At 39.2% G+C, this 21,004-nt stretch overlaps 1 protein-coding gene across 13 annotated transcripts in view; it reads left to right on the top strand.

Moving 5' to 3' along the window:
• Positions 1-21,004, top strand: part of NRXN3 (neurexin 3) — a 1,686,195-nt gene that overhangs the window by 761,605 nt on the left and 903,586 nt on the right. The window lies entirely within an intron of this gene.

Raw genomic sequence — 21,004 nt, 5'->3', positions numbered from 1 at the left:
ATCTAATTTACTCAATTTGAAGGTATGCCATTCTCTGAAAATGGCAATATACACTTATAATTATTTGCAGCATAGCATTCCACACTGAAAAGATGAAATAAAGAAGTTAAAATTTTCTGTATCAATTAGGATAGCTTATGATCTTCTGTGGCAACAACCAGCACGTCTTACAGCTTAAAATAACAACGTTTACTTCTCATCCACCTTACATCCCATTTTCGGTGTGCCTGAGCTCTGTCTCATGTCGTCCCCACTCAGAGACTCACGCTGATGGAGCAGCCACAATCTACAGCCTGGCTAGCCACAGTGGTAGAGGAAAAGACAGACTGGTGAACCATGCAGTGATCCCTAACACTTCTGCCCAGAGGTGATGCCAGTCACCTTGATCAAAGCAAGTCAATGGCTATACCAAATATCAAAAAAGTGGGAAGTGAAATCTTACAACATGCCTGAAAATACTGGAAATTTTTATTTGAAAAAGGTATAAATTTTGATTTTCTGTATTAAATCACTTATTCAAACAATGATTTATTCAGCAAAAAGCATTGAACACTGTATTTTTTTCTGACAACCACTTCTCCAATTCTCTGACACCAACTGGGTGCCCAACAATTTTATTCAATTCTGATACTACCTGGAGTTAGCACAGATCCCACAGGTTAAGGGCTCAGTCTCACAAGACTTCTGCTACTCTAGACACCAGACACTGTACATGGAGTTCTCAGGCTACCCACAGTTTTGTGCAGCTGACCACAAATTAGGGGTTCTCGTGACCCCCTCCACCCCTCAGTTTCCATAATTCAGTAGAACCACTCACAGAACCAAGACATGTTCTTTATTTGCAATTATTGGTTTATTATAAAGGATTCAACTTAGGAAGAGCCAAATTGAAGAGATGTATTGGACAAAACATGAGGAAGAGGGCCCAGAGCTTAGATGCCCTCTCCTGGCACACTGCCCTGCCAGCACACTGATATGTTCACCAACCTGGATGATCCTCAAACCCCATCTTTTAGAGTTTTGTGTCCAGGATTCATTAAGGTAGACATGATTTATTATACATTGCCCATTGGTGACTGAACTCAATCTCCAGCCCTTCTCTCCAACCCAGATGTCAGGGACTGGGACTTTCAGTTCTGTTCCTCTAATCCAATAGTTTTTCCTGTAATCAGTCCCCATCCTAAAGCAGAAAGCTACCGTTTTCTCCCCCATGAGTTATTTCATTAGGGATCTTACATAAAAGACTATACGTTCGGAAGATTTTAGGAGCTTTGTGCCAGGAAGCTGGGAGAAAGATTTTTTTTTTTTTTTGGTTATACTACACACAGCCATATACTGAGCTTGGTGCAAGGCACGGAGGTTACAGTGGTGAATGGAGCAGACATAGTCCTTGTCCTCATGAAACTTCAAGTTAGGCAAACTCATTGAAACGAAGATCAGTCTAGAGAAGTTAGTAAAACTGAAACAAAGATAAATAAAACATGAACTTGATTCACAGAAAGATTTACCTCCATGTATGAATAACATCAATTAGTAAACTGGGAGGAGGAAGGAGGTGCTGGGTGTGGAATGGACAGGAAAACTGGAGAAGTCAACACTGAATTTCTAATGACCTAAATCACTTTAAGTCTCATCTTTTTGACATGGTGATGGTCAAAGGTTGGCACATTTTTCTTATCAAAGCACAGGATAGGGTGCTAGGTGGAGGAACCAGGAAAGATCAGTCAAACAGAGAAGATGCCTTGAAATTCTATGTTAGATTGTCATGTAGGTTATACAGCTCATGGACAAAAATACTTGCATAAAATGATGCCCACATGGATTAATTGATACATGAAATTTTAAGTTCCTAGACAAACATATAAATCAATGAATTATTAAGTTTACACTAGTTGTATATGGGACTATTTGATATTGCTTACTTTGTTCTTTGAATTTTGCATTTAGGAGATTTGTCGTATGAGTTTCTTGCAGAAATCTTAACATTTCCTTAAAAAACCACTTCCCTAAGCCGGGCGCGGTGGCTCACGCCTGTAATCCCAGCACTTTGGGAGGCCGAGGCGGGCGGATCATGAGGTCAGGAGATCGAGACCACGGTGAAACCCTGTCTCTACTAAAAATACAAAAAAATTAGCCGGGCGTGGTGGCGGGCGCCTGTAGTCCCAGCTACTCGGAGAGGCTGAGGCAGGAGAATGGCGTGAACCCGGGAGGCGGAGCTTGCAGTGAGCCGAGATTGCGCCACTGCACTCCAGCCTGGGCGACAGAGCGAGACTCCATCTCAAAAAAAAAAAAAAAAAACCACTTCCCTAAAATAATCTTTGAGGAAACATATTTGTCAGAAATGTTCACATCATATTCCTTTTGTTCTGGTTTATCTCATCCTCCTTGACTTCTCCACATCTCTAAGTAGGAACTTATTTATTCCCGCTGAAGTTGTAACCGTGGTGATTTCGCTATAAACTTACAAATAACTTCCTTTCCATATGACCACAGCATGTAAGAACGCTGAAGTTTTCTTTTCTCTAAATAAGGCAGAATGCATCTAGAATATTTTATCGTCCTATATGGGTATTCTATACCTTTAGAGTGAACACTTTCCTCTATTAAAACATTAACAGTCATAATGAGATTCAGTCCAGCTGGACCAACCTTGTGAATAAAACAAGATGCTCCAGTCTGTGGTTCAAACATTTTGAACTTCCCAGACTATAATTAGGTATAGAATATAGTTCTTATCTTTCTTTGAGAACTTTTTGAATTATTGTTATAGTTTCTAAAGTGTCTTTTCTATTTTGAGGGTAAGGTCCCAAAACAGAAAAACATGTGTATCAGAATATGTTAAATATGACTATGTTTGTAAGATCAAGTTTATGCTGTGTATGGGCCTTCATCCAATTTAGATGCAGATGGTATAAGGGACTTTGAATATGCTATATTATTATTCAGCTGACTTCTCCAGTAAATAATAGTGTTCTTCAGGAACAGAAAACCAAACACCACATGTTCTCACTCATAAGTGGGAGCCAAAAAATGAGCACACACGGACACAGCGAGGGGAACATCACATACACTGGGGCCTGTGGGGGGAGGGGAGCAGGGGGAGGGAGAGCATCAGGATAAATAGCTAATGCATGTGGGGCTTAATACTTAGGTGATGGGTTGATAGGTGCAGCACATCACCATGGCACATGTTTACTTATGTAACCTGCACATTCTGTACATGTATCCCAGACCCCAAAATAAAATTAAAAAAAATAATAACAATAGTGTTCTTTAGTGTCTTCCATGTGAATGGAAGTTTTGCAGACATTGTCACAGCAGCATTTGTTCCTGTGGGTTTCCACTAAGTGGTGCCTTCGCCTTGGGGGAAAGCTGTCTCAGCCTTATTCCAGTCTGCTTCATTTACTGTTGATGTGATGATTGCTGCCTAGGTAGTATGTGACTTGCTAGGGACAGGCGGTCAGGTTTTTCTGGACTGCTCTTTCTCTGAGGATCTCCTCAAAGGAATAGGCTTTGGCCTTGAATGCTGCCTCGAGCCCTCAAGCACCTTCTCAAGGTTGAGCACACCCTATTGCTTGACTCACTGAAATACATTGAATATCCTGCTAACACTTTTTGTTGTACATCTCTTTGCCCTCAGACTAGCTACAGAAAGAAAAAGAGTGAATACATTTTTATATTTCCTGTTCTTGATGTTGAATGAGGCAGTTTATCTTCTGAACAGCTGCTTTGAAGGTTTGAGTATGTTAGATGCACTAAACGTAACAGCATAGAAATGAAAAAAGGAGGTTGGCAAACTGCCCTCATCTTCTTTTAAGGCTTTTGAAGGATTTGGGTTGTTTCACCTTTTAGCGGCATCCCACAGAGGTTGAGATTTCACTTAGAAAGAATGGCTTTGATGTGCTATTTTGTATATTAGTGAACAGGTTCACAAAGATGCCATTCTCCAATCAATGCTCCTGCTCCCACAAGGCAGAAGAGAATTGAGGAATTAAGGAAATGCCAAGAGGTAGAAGAACATCCAATATCTTTGGTGGAGATCTTGCTTTGCTATGTTTCCTTCCTTCAAGTTATTTGATCTGTGAGTGTGCCTGAGCATTTATTGTACAAGAGATACTGTGCTAAGCCTTTTGTAAGCTTTGTATTGCTTAATGTTCATGGCAGCCTTGGGAAGAAGGTACTATTAGAGTAGGAATGCTACTATAATCTTCCAACCGGGTTGAAATTAATACCTTAACCTGCTCTTTTTGACTTTTCTTCTTCAACCCATTGATAATCTAATTGTCCTATATTTCTGTAAGGTTATTCTAAGGTATTTTTTGAGATTCCTTATTAAGACCATTAATACGGCTGGGCATGATGGCTCATGCCTGTAATCCTGGCACTTTGAGAGGCTGAGGTGGGTGGATCACCTGAGGCCAGGAGTTCGAGACCAGCCTGACCAATATGGTGAAACCCCATCTCTACCAAATACAAAAAATTAGCTGGGCCTGGTGGCACATGCCTATAATCCTAGCTACTTGGGAGGCTGAGGCAGAAGAATCACTTGAACCCGGGAGGTGGAGGTTGCAGTGGGCCAAGATCGTGCCGTTGCACTCCAGCCTGGGCAACAAGAGTGAAACTCTGTCTCAAAAAACAAACAAACAAAAAAACTTTAATACATGTAAGTATAATAATGAACAATTATTGTGGGCTTAATAAGTGCCAGGTTTTATCCCAAGTAGTTTATATGCAAACCTGATAACCCCCAAACAACCATGTAAAATAGATATTATAAGCCCCATTGTTTTTTAAATGAAGAAGAGATGATAAGAGACATCCCCAAGCTCCCCCTGGTAGAAAATACAGACACCAGGATTTGAACCGGGCCCATCTTACTACAGAGCCTAAGGATTTAACCTCCACTCTTCCAGTTTTCTCCATGGCCTATTGTCAGAGTAGAAACATTATTTCTATTCTGAACATGGGCTGTGCTCAATAAATCATTGCTTCATCTTCTTGAAGATAACAAACCATTGCCTTTCTTAACAGTCTTTTCTAAAAAATTTTAGCCTAGTAATTTCAAAAAAAATAAAGCAGTAAAATATGTCATCCTGTGAAGTCTAAAGATTTGAATTTTAAAAGTTTTCAGGCTGGAAAACAGAACTTAATGTAATTTCTAGAAGTGAAATAACTCTTGTTAAAATCAGATGCTGCTGATACGCAATCCAAAAGGGATTGTTTAGACCCTAGAAGCTTCAAACAAATTGAGTCTCAGAAATAGGGGGGAATTGAGTCACACAGTTCTGATTGTTTTTGTCAACCTACTGCAGAGGAACAGGAGCACCCTTCCAAAAGAGTTCAGAGTTGAGTGTGAGTATTCCCAAGCATGAACCTCTGGCACAGCTTCATCTTTATAATTCCAATAGCAATGGCAAACAAGGAGACTCAACGTTTAACTTCCGATTTCATTAGACAGAAATCCGTGTTTACAATCAGCTGACTCATTTGATCGTTCTGACAAGCTCTTAATCACATCTGGATCTGTTAGGTTGTCTTTTAAAAGAGGAAATATTTCAACAGAGATAATATTCCTATAAGCTGTGAAAGTCTGTCTAGAAATCAATTGTTAAGTGACTTATAGAGTTTAGAGCAGAAAAAGCTACAAAATGAAGTAAATTTTTATAGTGGTTTCTAGTGAGAAACAATGTATGCCCTAGGTGCGGTGGGCCATGGAGAACATTTATTAGGTTCTTCTTGTGTGAACACTGATATAGGAAGAAAATAAAGCTCAGCTTTTGTCTGATAAGACTACACTTGCCATGGTACACTTCAAAATTCACACATGCGTAGGGTGATTATTTACACTTGTGAAACTAGGAAAATAAAATAATGTGAAAACATATTAGTTAAATGTGACTGTGCAGCTCTTTTACTTCTATTCTGGTTTGGTGTTTTTGCCAAACTCTCCCTATGTCAACACAGGGGACCCCTCTGAAAGGAATGTGCCAATTATAGTTGACAAAAGGGGCTTGGTGCACTGAATCCTGAGAAATGATCTTAAATGACCTCCAGGATTTAAATATAGTCATTGAAAGGGGCTGAACCAATGAGATGATTCACAGCTTCCACATGGAGCCATCTCTATATGCTAAGTACAAGGCCAGTCCTCATAAAAGCCCTCCAAGGAGGGCAATAGCACCATTGTTACCAGCACAAACTCCTCCATTTCCTAGCTGTGTGACCTTAAGGAGAAATATACACTCCAGAAGTCTGCTGCTTCTTCTCTGAAAAGGGCACAATAATAGTCACCCATTGTAGAGAGGATTAATGGGATAATTATATTATGTAAAACTCACTGAAGTATTTTGTTTACATAGGGGCTATTCAATAAACATAAAAATTGTAATTATTATGGTTGTTATAATTCCCCTTTTACAGCTGAGGAAACTCCCAAGACCAAAGAGCAAGTGGAAAAGTTGAAACTGGGACTTACCTCTTTTTGACTCCAAATCAAGTGTTCTTTTTAATAGGTACAGTAGTTCCCACCCATTCATGAGAGATGCCTTCCAGGACCCTCAGTGGAGGCCTGAAACCACAGCCAGCACCAAACCCTGTATACAGTGTGTTTTTCCTACATATACCTATGATAAAGTTTAATTTATAAATTAGGCAGAGTAAGAGTTCAACAACAATAATTAAAAAATAGAACAACTGTAAAAATAATCCTGTAATAAAAGTTATGTGAATGTGGTCTTTCTCTCTTGTATATTTCTGGAATATTCCATTTAATATTTTTGGACTGAAACTGTGGAAAGCAAAACAGTGAATAAATACTGTAATTAGTGTTCATTGAAAACATAATTTTGGCCAAGTGCAGTGGCTCACACCTGTAATACCAGCACTTTGAGAGGCCAAGGTAGGTTCATCACTTGAGCCCAAGAGTTCAAGACCAGCCTGGGAAACATGGTGAAACCTTGTCTCTAAAAATAAAATTAAATTAAATTAAAAATTATGTATAATTATATATAAAAATATATATAAATAATATATATTATATATAATTAAATAATATATATTATATATTATATATAATTATATAATATATATGCCAAATGTGGTGATGCACTCCTGTAGTCCCAGCTACTCTGAAGGCTGAAGTGGGAGGATCTCTTGAGCCCAGGAGGTTGAGGCTGCAGTGAGTAGTGATTGTGCCACTGCACTCCAGCCTGAGTGTTGGAGTGAGACCCTATCTCACAAAAAAAAAGTTTTTTTCAGAATTCTGACTATATGCCAAGTACTCTGTTGGGTGCTGATCAACAAGGTAGACTAAGTCTTTCCTTATGGAGCCCACATTCCAGCTGCCTCTGACAATGCTTTTCCCCATGGCACTCAGAATCATGATTCCTGAGTCCTACAGAACATTCTGTAACTTGGAAATCCTGAGGCTGCCTTGGGGAGCAAGCGTAAGGGGGAGGGTTTCCTCAGAGCAAAAAGGAGGGAATGTTTTTCCTGCAATTAGAGAGTGCAGTGACAGTGGCAACCACAGTAGCCTCATAGAGCACCAGGGATGGCAGGGAAGAAAGTGAATGCTGACCTCGGATGAAACAGCGCTGGCAGCTTCAGCAGATATATTACGTGGTACTTACCATTACTTCATACAGTGTTGAGAGTTTTGGCTCTTGAGCAGAATTTCTGGGTCTGTATTTTACTTATGCTGCTCATGCATTTTATGATCCTATGTGGGTTATTAAAGCTTTTTGTGCCTCATCTATAAGATCGAGACCATTATGATATTGATTTCATAGGTACTTTGCAGACAGGATTACCTATCTGAGAGAAACTTGATTTATTTCTTTGATGCATGCAAACTTAAGCTTGCCCATGCTCATATTTGTGGGTTTTTCCCCACACAGGACAGTGCAGTCCTTAAGGCACCATGGTTAGTGTCATCTCCACATGCCTCAGCCTATCTCAAGGTCTCCTTTGGACAGTTTGCAAATGAATGCCTGCCTGAGTCTCTGTATCTGAGGGAGTCCTCTGCCTGCTTATCTTCATGCTCAAGACATGAGGGCTAGAATTTGTAGATAAATACAACAGCTTCCTTGCCCCTTGGAGATAATTCTCACGTATTCCACAATCTCTCAGAGGCTCCCTGGTGGTACCAAATCCCAGTTGTCCACAGCAATAGTGGGGTTGTTAACCAGATTTCCTCCCTTCTCTGTCTCACTGCCCCACTTTCTCAATTTGCTCTGTGGGATCTTCCCCCAAATAAATGACATGCTCCCAAATCCTTGTCTCAAGGTCTTCTTTTAGGAGGAACCCCAGGCAAAAGTAGTTACAGATTTTAGAGCAGGACTTCCTCCTGCAAATTCTGACTTCATTACTTACAGGGATTTTTTTTTAATACTTTAAGTTCTAGGTTACATGTGCACAATGTGCAGGTTTGTTACATATGTATACATGTGCCATGTTGGTGTGCTGCACCCATTAACTTGTCATTTACATTAGGTATTTCTCCTAATGCTATCCCTCCCCCCTCCGCCCACCCTACGAGAGGCCCCAGTGTGTGATGTTCCCCACCCTATGTCCAAGTGTTCTCATTGTTCAATTCCCACTTATGAGTGAGAACACGAGGTTTTTGGTTTTGTCTCCTTGTGATAGTTTGCTCAGAATGATGGTTTCCAGCTGCATCCATGTCCCTACAAAGGACATGAACTCATCCCTTTTTATGGCTGCATAGTATTCCATGGTGTATATGAGCCACATTTTCTTAATCCAATCTATCATTGTTGGACATTTGGGTTTGTTCCAAGTCTTTGCTATTGTGAATAGTGCCTCAATAAACATATGTGTGCATGTGTCTTTATAGTAGCATGATTTATAATCCTTTGGGTATATACCCAGTAATGGGATTTCTGGGTCAAATGGTATTTTTAGTTCTAAATTGAGGAATCGCCACACTGTCTTCCACAATGGTTGAACTAGTTTACACTCCCACCAACAGTGTAAAACTGTTCCTATCTCTCCACATCCTCTCCAGCATCTGTTGTTTCCTGACTTTTTAATGATCGCCATTCTAACTGGTATGAGATGGTATCTCATTGTGGTCTTGATTTGCATTTCTCTGATGACCAGTGATGACGAGCATTTTTTCATGTGTCTTTTGGCTGCATAAATGTCTTCTTTTGAGAAGTGTCTGTTCATATCCTTTGCCCACTTTTTGAAGCAGTTGTTTGATTTTTTCTTGTAAATTTGTTCAAGTTCTTTGTAGATTCTGGATATTAGCCCTTTATTTAATTTTTATTTTGAGTTCAGGGGTACATGTTTTTTATATAGGTAAACTTATGTCATGGAGGTTTATTATACAGATTATTTCATCACCCAGGAATTAGGCCTAGTACCCATTAGTTATTTTTTCTGATCCTCTTCCTCCTTCCACCCTCTACCCTCCAAAAGGCCCCAGTGTGTGTTGTTCCCCTCTATTTATTCATATGTTCTCATCATTTAGCTCCCACGTATAAGCGAGAACATGCAGTATTCAGTTTTCTGTTCCTGCATTAGTTTGCTAAGGATAATGGCCTCCAGCTCCATCCATGATCCTGTAAAGGACACGATCTCATTCTTTTTTATGGCTGCATAGTATTCCATGGTGCATATGCTTTATCAAGTCTGTCATTAATGGGCATTTGAGTTGATTCCATGACTTTGCTATTGTACAGTGCTTCAGTGAACATATGCATGCATGTGTCTTTATAATAGAATGATTTATATTCCTTTGGGTATATATCCAGTAATGGGATTGCAAGTTCAAATGGTATTCAGACAAGCAAATGCTAAGGAAATTTGTTACCACAAGACCTTCCTTAAAAGGGCTCTTGAAGGAAGCATTAAATATGGAAAGAAAAGACCATCACTTACAGTTTTTAAGTTAAGGAAATGATTAAACACTTCATTATTTCAATTTTCTCATGTCTAAGGAAGGTATGATGATAAAAGCTCCATGATATTTTTTGTGAAGCTTAACTGAAACAGTACCTGTCAAGTGCTTCTAGACCATTGCAAGTTTTCAATAAATGTTAGCTTTTATTATTATTATTATTAATGTCAGCCTACCTTAAAACTTCTTTAAATAGATGGCATGAACAGCTGTAGATAACTTTAGGGTGTAAAAATTCTGGCAGCTTTTTTTATACCTGTTTAAACTCTTTGAGCTTAAAGCTCTTCAAGTTCCCTGCTGGCCTGTAAGTAATAGACCAATGTCAGTGGAGGAGACACATAGATGTTAAGAATGAACTAAGTTTGTAAGGTAAAAAGCCAGGCTTCCTATGCCTCAGTAGATGGTCTGATGAGGATGCTGAGAGAGAGTATCATGAAATAGAAGTGAAATGGATTAACAAGAAAATCCATGTTCCTGGCACACTAAGGTGATAAGTAAATGGTTTTCTGTGGCTTTGTTAAAATTTTGAAAAATTCAGTTAGCAGCACTGTTGCCTAAACATAGTATGGTATGTTAAGAAGGAGGATTCTAACAAGCACTTGTTAAGTGCCTATTATAATTAAGACAAATATGATTTGGTTTGTGCTCTCAAGTCTGGTGGGAGAGATAGGCATGTAAACAGATGAATTACAGCACAAAGTGCTACTGCTGCACCAAGACAGGCAAATAATTCATTAAAGCTAAGGCAGGGAAGAAAGAAGGAAGGGGATTTTTATATACTTTTATCTGTGCTGAAGGTGGCTTTACAGATGAGGAACCTGAAGCTCAAAGAATGTATGTCAATTCACTAAGGCATGCAGCTGCTAAGTGGGGAGCCAGCATTTGAATCAAACTTTCTTTCCCCAAGGCTGTCTCCATCATGCCAGGCTGTAGTGGTGACAAGTGGAAAGGTGTAGTGAGCCATCTTCTAGGTTTATCTACCCCTCAGAGCAAGAAATCTTGGCGGTTCTCTCTGTATACAGTCACAGAGCTCCAGGGCATATAGTACTTAGAATTTTCTTTTTGCTCATTGCACAGGAAATGATATGAAACTGAGGTAATTCATACACACATAATTTGAATATAAAGAAGAAAAGGATAGAGGCATCTGGATGACCTGATATTTAAAATAGTAAGAGGAAAATGTTTTCCTAAGCAAGATGAGTGGTATATGATGAATAAGTCGTGGTCAGGAATCATGTCCCCAGAGTTGTGGCTTTTATCCTTTCATTGATTCACAGCATGATTTTTTTTTTCCAACTATCCTTCACTAGAAGGCAGAATCAATCAACCCTTGTAATTTAACAGATTATTTGGATATAAAACTAACGATATTTTTATTCAAACACATCAAGACCTTGCGGGTATAGCATGGGATTTGGGAAGCAGGTTGGTTGGTGGGGGCAGTCATCTAAAGAATCAGTAACATTTGAGTGCCTAAAATATTAATTATCGTCCTACCAGCAATACTGTTCTCTGTCCTCAATGATGAAATAAGAGATTAGAAAAAATTAAAAGAGATTAGAAAAAAATAAAAAAATAAAAACAAGGACATTATTTCTATGCAATAATGATAGGACTTTGTGATATCACATTTAAAAAATAGGTGACTTTTATGAGAGAGGAAGTAAGGAAAAGAAGCCAGCATTTATTGAATGCTTGCTGCAGGCTTCTGTGCCATGGGTATTAATAGTCCCATTTTACAGATGAGGACCCTGAGAATCATATATTTAGTGTCAAGTGCTTTACCTAAAAGGACAAAAGTATAACTAGAACAAAAGTTCAGTGCTTAACTCTGAAAAAATCTGTTCTCTTTGCTACAGACCATGCCATCTTGGTGAAAATATCCCAAAAGATCTGGGGTTGAGTTACGGTGCCAAAGGGGAGACGAATGTAATATTGCAATTAGATGAAGAGAGATTGTCTTAGGAATACTGAAGTACACTGGCAAATTTTGGGAAGCAGAGATAAATTATGTCACTAAAAGCCAAGGAAGCCTGGGCACGGTGGCTCATGCCTGTAATCCCATTACTTTGAGAGGCTGAGGCAGGTGGATCACCTGAGGTCAGGAGTTCCAGACCAGTCCAGCCAACATGGCAAAACCCTGTCTCTACTACAAAATTAGCTAGGCACGGTGGCAGGCACCTGTAATCCCAACTACTCAGGAGGCTGAGGCAGGAGAATCGCTTGAACCCGGGAGATGGAGGTTGCAGTAAGCCAAGATTGCGCCATTGCACTCCAGCCTGGGAGACAGAGCAAAACTCCATCTCGAAATTAATTAATTAATTAATTATTTTTTTAAAAAAAGCCAAGGAAACCATTTGGCTAGAGAATGTGAGCTTGAGAATTGGATAGAAGTGGGGGAAGTTAGGCTCTGTGGCACTGGCTGGTGGAAAGTCTGCAGTCAGCACTTGGATCAGGTCAAACCCAGTAATATTTTTGAACTCTTATTTTTCTCTGTCAGGTGCCAGCAAGCAAAACTGAGTAAGGAAATAATAGTTTATGGCCTTAGATTTTAGTTAGTTTGAGTACCTGTTAACAAGCGGTCCAATTTTTGTGTTTAATCTAGAAGAAATTCTGAAGGATGAGGTTTAATAATCATAACTGAAGTAGTGAATATGGGATCTGAGTCTGATTGCATTGGATACAATATTCCAAGATCACTGAATGATACAACTCCTGCAAAAAGGGTGCTATGACAATGTAAGCATAAAGCCACAGAGAAGTGGACAGAGGTCTTAAGGGTAGGGAAAAAGAGTGGGCACATTTGTGAAATGTAGCGGAGCAGTGGAATTTGGACTTTGCAATGTACTTGTGCAGTAGGACTAAAGCAGACAAGCATAGAATGCATGCCATTAATTCTCAGCCTTGAGGTATACCTTCTCAATAATTAGGAGAATGGAAAGAAGTATTTTTTTGTATATCCCTCCACATTTATATATATATTTTTATTGTTCAGTGAAGTAGAACCCTGTATAAAGAGGAGTTCAGGGAATCTATTAAAAATCCAGGGTACCTTCTATGTTCTAGTCAGAGTTCTTGGAGTTGTTGAATTATACAAACATGACATCCCAACACACACTGTAGGGATCAAAATCTAGGTGTGGGGCAGGAAGATAGCTCATAGGCAATTCCAATATTTGCAGTTGAAAATTTGGCACGAAACACTGACAATTTGCATCATCTGTCCCTCTTCACGAGCTGATGATGCCCAATGCTTGTCTCACATGGTGGGTTTCACTTCGTACTGAAATGATGAGGTTACTTCTCTGCCTCCAACACTAGATTGTGTGTTTCCTGAGGGCAGGAGCAATGTCACCCTTTTTGACTTTCTGGCACTTAAAACAGAATGTGGCTCATAGTTGAAGGTCAGTACATATTTGAATAGAAGAATGCACAAAATATAAATGTTAGACTCTTCCCTTATGGTTATTGTTTTAGTTTATAAAGTAGATGTAAATATAGCCCAAGATAACATAACAATTTGGCAATTCTCTATAAATTTTCTATAATAGAATATTTCAATAAGAACAGTATACTTCCTGTTTCAAATTTGTGGTTAACTGACTTTTAGTTATTTGACAGATGTTTTTCTGGCAGGCAATGTGCTAAACGTTGGGGGTTGTCTGCAACTGTTTTTTATTTTAAGTGGTAAAGTTGCTCTTTTAGTTCAAATTTGTTTTTTAATTGACTTATAAACTTGTATGCATTTATAGTGTACAACATGATGCTTTGAAGCGTCGATAACAAAATGGTTAAATCTAGCTAATTTAATCATAATTTAAATAGCTAGATTTAACCATTTCGTTATCGACACTTCAAAACACATAAACACACATAATGAAATGGTTAAATCTAGCTAATTAAGAAATACATTACCTCACGTAGTTATCATCTTTGTGGTGAGAACATTTCACATCCACTCTCTGAGCATTTTTTAAAAACACAGTATATCATCATTAACTGTAGTCTCTAGGCTCTTGAAATTATTAGATTTCTTGAAATTATCTCTCCTGTCTAACTAACTGAAAATATGTATCCTTTGACCAACATCTCCCCACTCCCCACCCCCAACCACCCCAGCTTCTGGTACCCACCCATCCTTCAGCTGTTTGTAAATACCTACGGTTGATAAGGAAATGCATTTGTTGAAATATACTGAAGCCTGTGGATTATTGTAATAATCCTTTTATGCTATTAAAGAGTTACTGTTCTTTGAGCTTACCTTAGTTGTGTCTTGTAAATTGAGTGTTATTTGAGAACAGAACACAGGAGGGCACCAGAGAACAAGAAAATGACAACCAAAAAAAAAAAAAAAAAAAAAAAACCCAAAACCAAAGCACTGAACTTCTGGCTCTAGAATAGAGACCCTGCTAAATGTATCATCTCTCAGCAGTCCATTTCTATTAAGTCTTATTCTTTAAATGCCATGAGATATTTTTAAACACGAGAGCTTTCCAAACTTTCGTTAAAGGAAACTGTCCCTTTCCCAGACAATGCCTCCAGCTCAGTCAGATGCCCAAGCATGACCAGAAGGAGACATGGATGAAGAGAACCCAGGGGGTGTCTTTGTACGCATGATGCTCTAAAGCATTTTCAGGTCTCCCCTATGGGCCCAGCAAGAGTGCCGTTTCTGAGGAGGAAGGCAGATTGCTGGACGGATTCACAAACCATGGCAGTTCCAACTCTCCTACCGATGCCTTTACTCCAGGTGCCTCAGCCAGTAGCAACAGATCTCCCTGTTGGTGATACCCAAGGGTGCCATTTAAGAAGAAATAGACAATGGGCTTAAGTGTTCACTCACCTCCCTGTGCTTCCCTGGGCCTACGGATATGGCTCCTAGGCATGTGGGAGAGATTGAGTCAGTCACTGTGGCTTAGAGGCTGCAGTAACGTATCAATTTCTGGCACTGAATTATGACTAGAATTTGAAAAACATTAAACATGGTTTCTAAGACATCATAGTCTCAGCTCAGTGTGTCACTGGGAGGTTGTAGTAGTTTGCAGATGATAGTGATCAATGAACACTCAATTTATTTGACTCAAAGGGCTGTGGATATATGTACGTGAAGATGTATTATACAGCCCCAACCTTCTGCATCTGACTCTGGAATTCTAGGTCCACATTTCTGAGTATCTGCTAGTCATTTCCATGTATATAGCCATCCCTTGGTATCTCCAGGGGATTGGTTCCAGAACTTCAAAGGAACCCAAATTTGAGGATGCTCAAATCCCTGACAAAATGGCATAGTATTTGCACATAACCTATGCCCATCCTCTCACATACTGTAAAATCATCTCTAGATTATTTGTAATAAATAATATCTAATAATAAATGACAATTAATAATAAATAATAAATAAATAATAAATAATATCTAACAAATAATCCTACCATCTCATACTCAGGATGTTTAAAATAGAGCTATTGGATGTTTCTTTCTCAAACCCAGCTCTTCTTTTCTTTGTTTCATCTAAATTAAGTAGCAAGACCAAGTTTTCCAGGCTGGAAAAGTATAAGTGATCCTCAACTTTGTCCCTCCACCTTCCATTCCTATCATTCAGGGGGTCACCTCAACCATCTCTTCTATTTATACCTTTCATTCATTTCACCCTGCTACAGAGCACTTTGAATTCAGGATTTATTTACCTCTTTTCTAAGTAAGTTGAATGGCCTTTCTGTACTTTTTCTGTTCTGGTCTTCATGTAATCGGCTTCACATTCTTTTTTAATTCATCTTTCCAAAGATTCATCATTGCTTACAGGACAATGTCCAATTCCTTAGCATTACATACAGTACATCTATCTTTCCTACCTTAGCTCTCACGTCACAGCTCATAATCCCTCTCCTCCCCAATGTACACAAACACACCCACCTTTCCACTGTGGTTCATCTTCTGGCTATTGGTTGTATTTTGCCTTCAATTACCTCTGCTGGATATGGAATAGCACAGAAGTTAGGCACATGGGCCCTAGAACTAAACTAGGGGTCTGCAAACTACAATCAGCAGGACAAAGATTCCCCACCACCTCTTTTCATAAATGACCATTTATTGAAACTCACCAAGGAACTATGGAGAAACAAGGAAGAGTTTCACAATAAAAGATGCCAGAGGAAAAAAGAGTACATATTATATGGTTACATTTATATAAATCTAAAAAATGCAAACGAATCTCTAGTGACAGAAAACAGATCCCTGGCTGCTAGAGGAGCAGGGAGAGGAAGGGAGTACAAAGAGCCATGAGAAAACTTTTGAGTATAATGTATATGTTGCTTATCTTGATTGTGTTGATGTTTTAATGGGTCCACTCATATATCAAAACTTATACAATTGTACACCTTAAATATGTGCAGTTTATCATATGTCCATTGTACTTCAATTTAAAAGAACACATGGAAAACATTCAGCATCCAGTGTTCCCATAGCCTCAGCCACAGTTAGCCTGAAGAGTTGCTTGTGTCTTCATAGAGAGACCACTGAAGTAATTTCCACAGTTCAGGGTTATCACTCCATTGTTAGTTCTAAGAATCTTACCCTTTTCATGCCTTTGATCTCTCATCAAAGATGTGGGATGGCTGGGCTTAATCATCTTCAAGGCACTTTTCAAATTTCTAGAGTCTCTCTGCAGGGCACAGTGGCTCATGCCTGTAATCCCAGCACTTTGGGAGGCTGAGGTGGGTGGACGACCTGAGGTCAGGAGTTGGAGACTAGCCTGGCCAACATAGTGAAACCCCGTCCCTACTAAAAATACAAAAAGTTAGCCAGGTGTGGCGGCAGGCACCCGTAATCCCAGCTACTCGGGAGGCTGAGGCAGGAGAATCACTAGAACCCAAGAGGCATAGGTTGCAGTAAGTCCAGATCATGCCATTGAAGAAAAGAAACAAAGAAAAGAAAAGAAAAAGAAAAAAATTTCTACAGTCTCTCCGATCTCCATTTTACATGTTCAGTCTACAAGTGTTTTGGTGGTACCTAAACTTATTCAGGCAGTATGTCTGTGGTACATAAATGTACATACCCCACCTTTGCTATAGTTGATGCCTCTGCTGCTAAAATGTGTTTCTTTTCTAAGTGTTGCATCCCTCTTTGAAACAGCAGGGGCTCACCTGGCAAAACAGTCCTGTAAGCAGTAGTGGAGAAACTGGGCTGCTCACTGTTCTGGTTTTGAGTACATTACCCTTCTTAATTGAACATTATATGATTTGGCTTCCCAAATTTGTGTTCTTCTTTTCAAAAATCTAACAGTAATAGAGTGTATTTAGTTAGGTTCAAAATCATATTTTTTAAAAAGAAATGCAGGAAAAAATTCAAAGGATGTAGGATGTTTAATGAGAATATGATAGACTTTGAAATGGAAGATATCACCAGGAAATTCTCCATTTCTTAGGACTATATAAGTGACACTGACTTCACACAGTGGTTTTAAGGTTGAGTGTACTGTTACAGGAATATGTAAGCTGCTTAAAACATTTCACAACTCATGGTTGGACAATGTTCCCTTGAGAGGAAAATTTACTGGTGTTTCTCAAAAACCTGACTGCTTAAAATCCAAGTGACGCAATGCTGGCCTTGCTTATTTCTAGGGAAGTTGCCTTAGCAACCTACTAGCATTAAGTTGCTTAAAGGAATGTGTGTTTAACATTGTTATAAGCCAGAAACAGAGAAAACAGTTAACATTTAGACAAGTGATTATTACTGGCATCCAGGTAGGCTGTTGGAATAGCCAGGATATGAGTTGCTAATCATTCGTTTATTAACCTTCGTGGAATTAAATATGGAAAGGATGAATACAGAGGAGATCCTGTGCTGGACACATTCTCTGTGTTAGTTCATTTATTCATCACCATATCCCTTTGATTAAAGTGATTATGTATATTTCCATTTTGTAGCTTGGAGAGACTGAGGCTGAGAGGTGTTTAGATGTTTGTCCGAGGTCACACAGCTAGTACCTACTGGAGCAGAAATTTGAAGTCATGTCTGGCTCACTCAAAATCCTATGTTCTTTCTCACACCCTGCTGGCTTACTACTTACTGTGAGGCATTTGAATGATCATTCAACTATTTCCTTTACCTGATGTTTTTAGTTTGCTGGCTTCAGTTTCTTAGGGGCACCCTATTGGGCCACATGAGAGATTATAGAACTATGTTGTGATCATGGTGGTCTATTATCTCTGCAAACTCTCCTGACATCATCAGTGCACCAGGAAGGTTGGATAATCCTACGTGGATGTGAAGAAATCTCAACCTTTTTTTATTTGACATTAGGATTTTTTTTTTTTTTCCCTCTAGGTGGTTTTTTCACTGACTTTGTGGACTTCGAAAAGTTGAGTTTATTTTAGTTTAACAGTCAAGAATGTGGTTCTTCAGGACATTTTCTCTTGTGTGCCTGGAGCTTCTGAATCTTATTTAAACCTTCTTTTTTGAAATAGATGTTGCACATCTTTGGCTGTAAGAGGAAGTCAGGAGTTGTTCTCTCTGCTTCCAGACCCCCTCCCCAGCCATGTAGACTTTATATTTGAAGGTCCAGAGTGGTTTTTCTAAGGCAACAATCTGACCCTGTCATCCCCAGCAGCATGTAGAAAATCACCTTGACACTCCAGGTACATTCAAGTGGGCTGCCCCAGAGGTCATGGAACAAAAAGCCTCCTAGACCAAGCTAAGATGTGAAATTATAAATTGTTTATTAAGTCAATTTAAGGTACACTTTAAGCATAAATCAAGGGGAAAGTGATTGGTTCAATGAACACAGGAGAGTGTGCAAGTGGGATAGAAAGACCACCATATCTCAATCCTTGGTTACACAATGTTCATCTACCTTGGTTCCCTCTCTGCCATATTAGTCTTCCCTGCTGATGAAGTTGTTACAAGAACCAGAGTTGAGATTAAGAAAGGGATACAACAGCTGGGAAACACTGGTCCTATTACACCATTGCCCTCCTGGAGAGACACAAGGGCAAGTATGTCTGGCCATAGCTATCACTTGCCAATTAGCCTGGTGACCAGATATATGTTTTATCTCTATGTATCAATCAGAGCAAATGTGGGGCCAGAATGGGACGAAAATGGATGTCACCAATGGGTTGACCAGTTTAGGGATGAAGGAGTCAACAGAGATTGTCTGAGCTTCATAAATATTTAAGGTTTACTCTGTACTTTCATCCCTTTCTATGGGCAAGTAACTCTCTTGTTTCATCCTTTTTATCTTTGTTCAGCACACACGTGCTCTTTTTATTTTTTCTGTGTCTCACAGGTCTCAGAGATTATCAGTTTGCTCCCTATACTTTAATCCATTCTATAATTTCCATCCAACTTTTTGTTGCTTGCTATAACAAAATCGAATAATCTTAAATAATGCAGCAAACACACATTGCAGCCTGTTTAAGATATTTTAAGAGTTCTTTTTGATCTAGGAGATAAAATACAAAGTTTTCAGTACAGCAGGTTCTTGTAAGCAGGTTCTTAAAATCTCCTCCTGGCTACATCTTTAGACTCATTTCCCACCTCTCATAAAAATGCCCTCCACTACCCTACCACATGGAAGTACTCGACATTCGCTGAACTTGCATGCTCTCTTAATCTCTATACGTGGCAGTTTTTAACACCTCTTGTCTACCTGGAGCACTAGCTCTGCGCATTCATTAAAAAGCATGAACTTTTCTTTCTCTAACAAGTATTACTTGAACACCACTATCTTCCTAACCCCAAACTCAGACCCAAATGTGCATGTATATATGCACACACACACTCCCAAAAAGCTTCTCTCTTTCCCTGTGTTCCTTAGGTATAATGCAAAGAACTCATAGTAGTATTAAAGCACTTAAAACATTGTATTACATTTTTATATCACTCTCTACTCCGTTAGACTGTAAGGAACGTTGATCCAGGGATCAAAATACATTTCTCCTTTTATCTCCAGCCACTAGTCAATGTCCAGTGTGTCATAAATAAGCAGTAAATATTTGATGAGTTGTTCAGTTAATGAGTAATAACAAATAAATGTTATTGTACAACAATTTGGCAGATATTTGTTCCTTGAATAGAATGATTTTTATAATTGTCATTTACAAATTCTGTTTATATAGGATATTTTTTCCCTCATTTCTTCCCTTGAACGTTTTCCCCCAACTACCGTGTACTCCCATTACTAGATTTTTTATAAATCACTTAAATATGTTTTTGTAAATTATTAATAGCAGCAAGTAGCGCTGATCTGTTGGGCACCGAATGTGTATCAAGCTGTGAATTAGAACTTGTCTTCCACTGGTCCCAAGAGAGCTGGATCAGTTCACAACCCTGCATAAATGGTAACCAGGATTATGATTCAGTAGGAGCATATGTAGCCTCAAGCAGGATAATTAGTTGTAATAAGCACATAACCACATTTTCTCCCTGTTTCTGTGTTAGGGGATGACAGTCAATTCACACTTTGAATTTCAATGTCCATAAGCTGCATTTAAATACATTCATATAAATGCATGTCAAGTAACTACCATGTCTAGGCCTTGGACTAGATTCTGAAAAAAATAGGCACAATCACTGGCCTCGTGGAGTTCATAGCCAGCATCACCTTAAAATCAATGAGAAGTAGAAAGTCATGTTGTTGAGACCAGGATGACCCACCCTGCATCTAACTGGGGGATATTGAGTTCTCAAAGACATTACAAGCTGATCCCAGTCAATATAAGCTCACTGTATAATCAACTACCCCCATATACAAATGTCCCCTCCTCCAGCGGCATGATCTAGGGCTGGCAGGGATTCACCTTTCCTTACTCATTGTGCTTCTCAAAATTCCCCTGCTGCCTCACCCAGCCACCCCCATTCTCACCCAGTCTAAGTATCAGTTCCAAGAAGAATTTCTAGTTCCTCTACCCGTTTGTTTACCCCAAACCTTCACACCTGCTCCCTCAGAAGCACCCTTGGTTATGGAGGTCTGATCTGAAGTTCTACCCATCACTCACATATTCATCATCCATCCAGAAGGCAGTTTTATATAAACCCAGATAAGCTTGGCTTTGGATCTACTTATTAGCATTTACCCTTGGCTGA

The sequence above is a fragment of the Symphalangus syndactylus genome, chromosome 8 (assembly GCF_028878055.3).
Source record: "Symphalangus syndactylus isolate Jambi chromosome 8, NHGRI_mSymSyn1-v2.1_pri, whole genome shotgun sequence".
NCBI lineage: Eukaryota > Metazoa > Chordata > Mammalia > Primates > Hylobatidae > Symphalangus > Symphalangus syndactylus.
The sequence above is the reverse complement of the archived record's forward strand: the minus strand, read 5'-3'. Positions and strand labels throughout refer to the sequence as shown.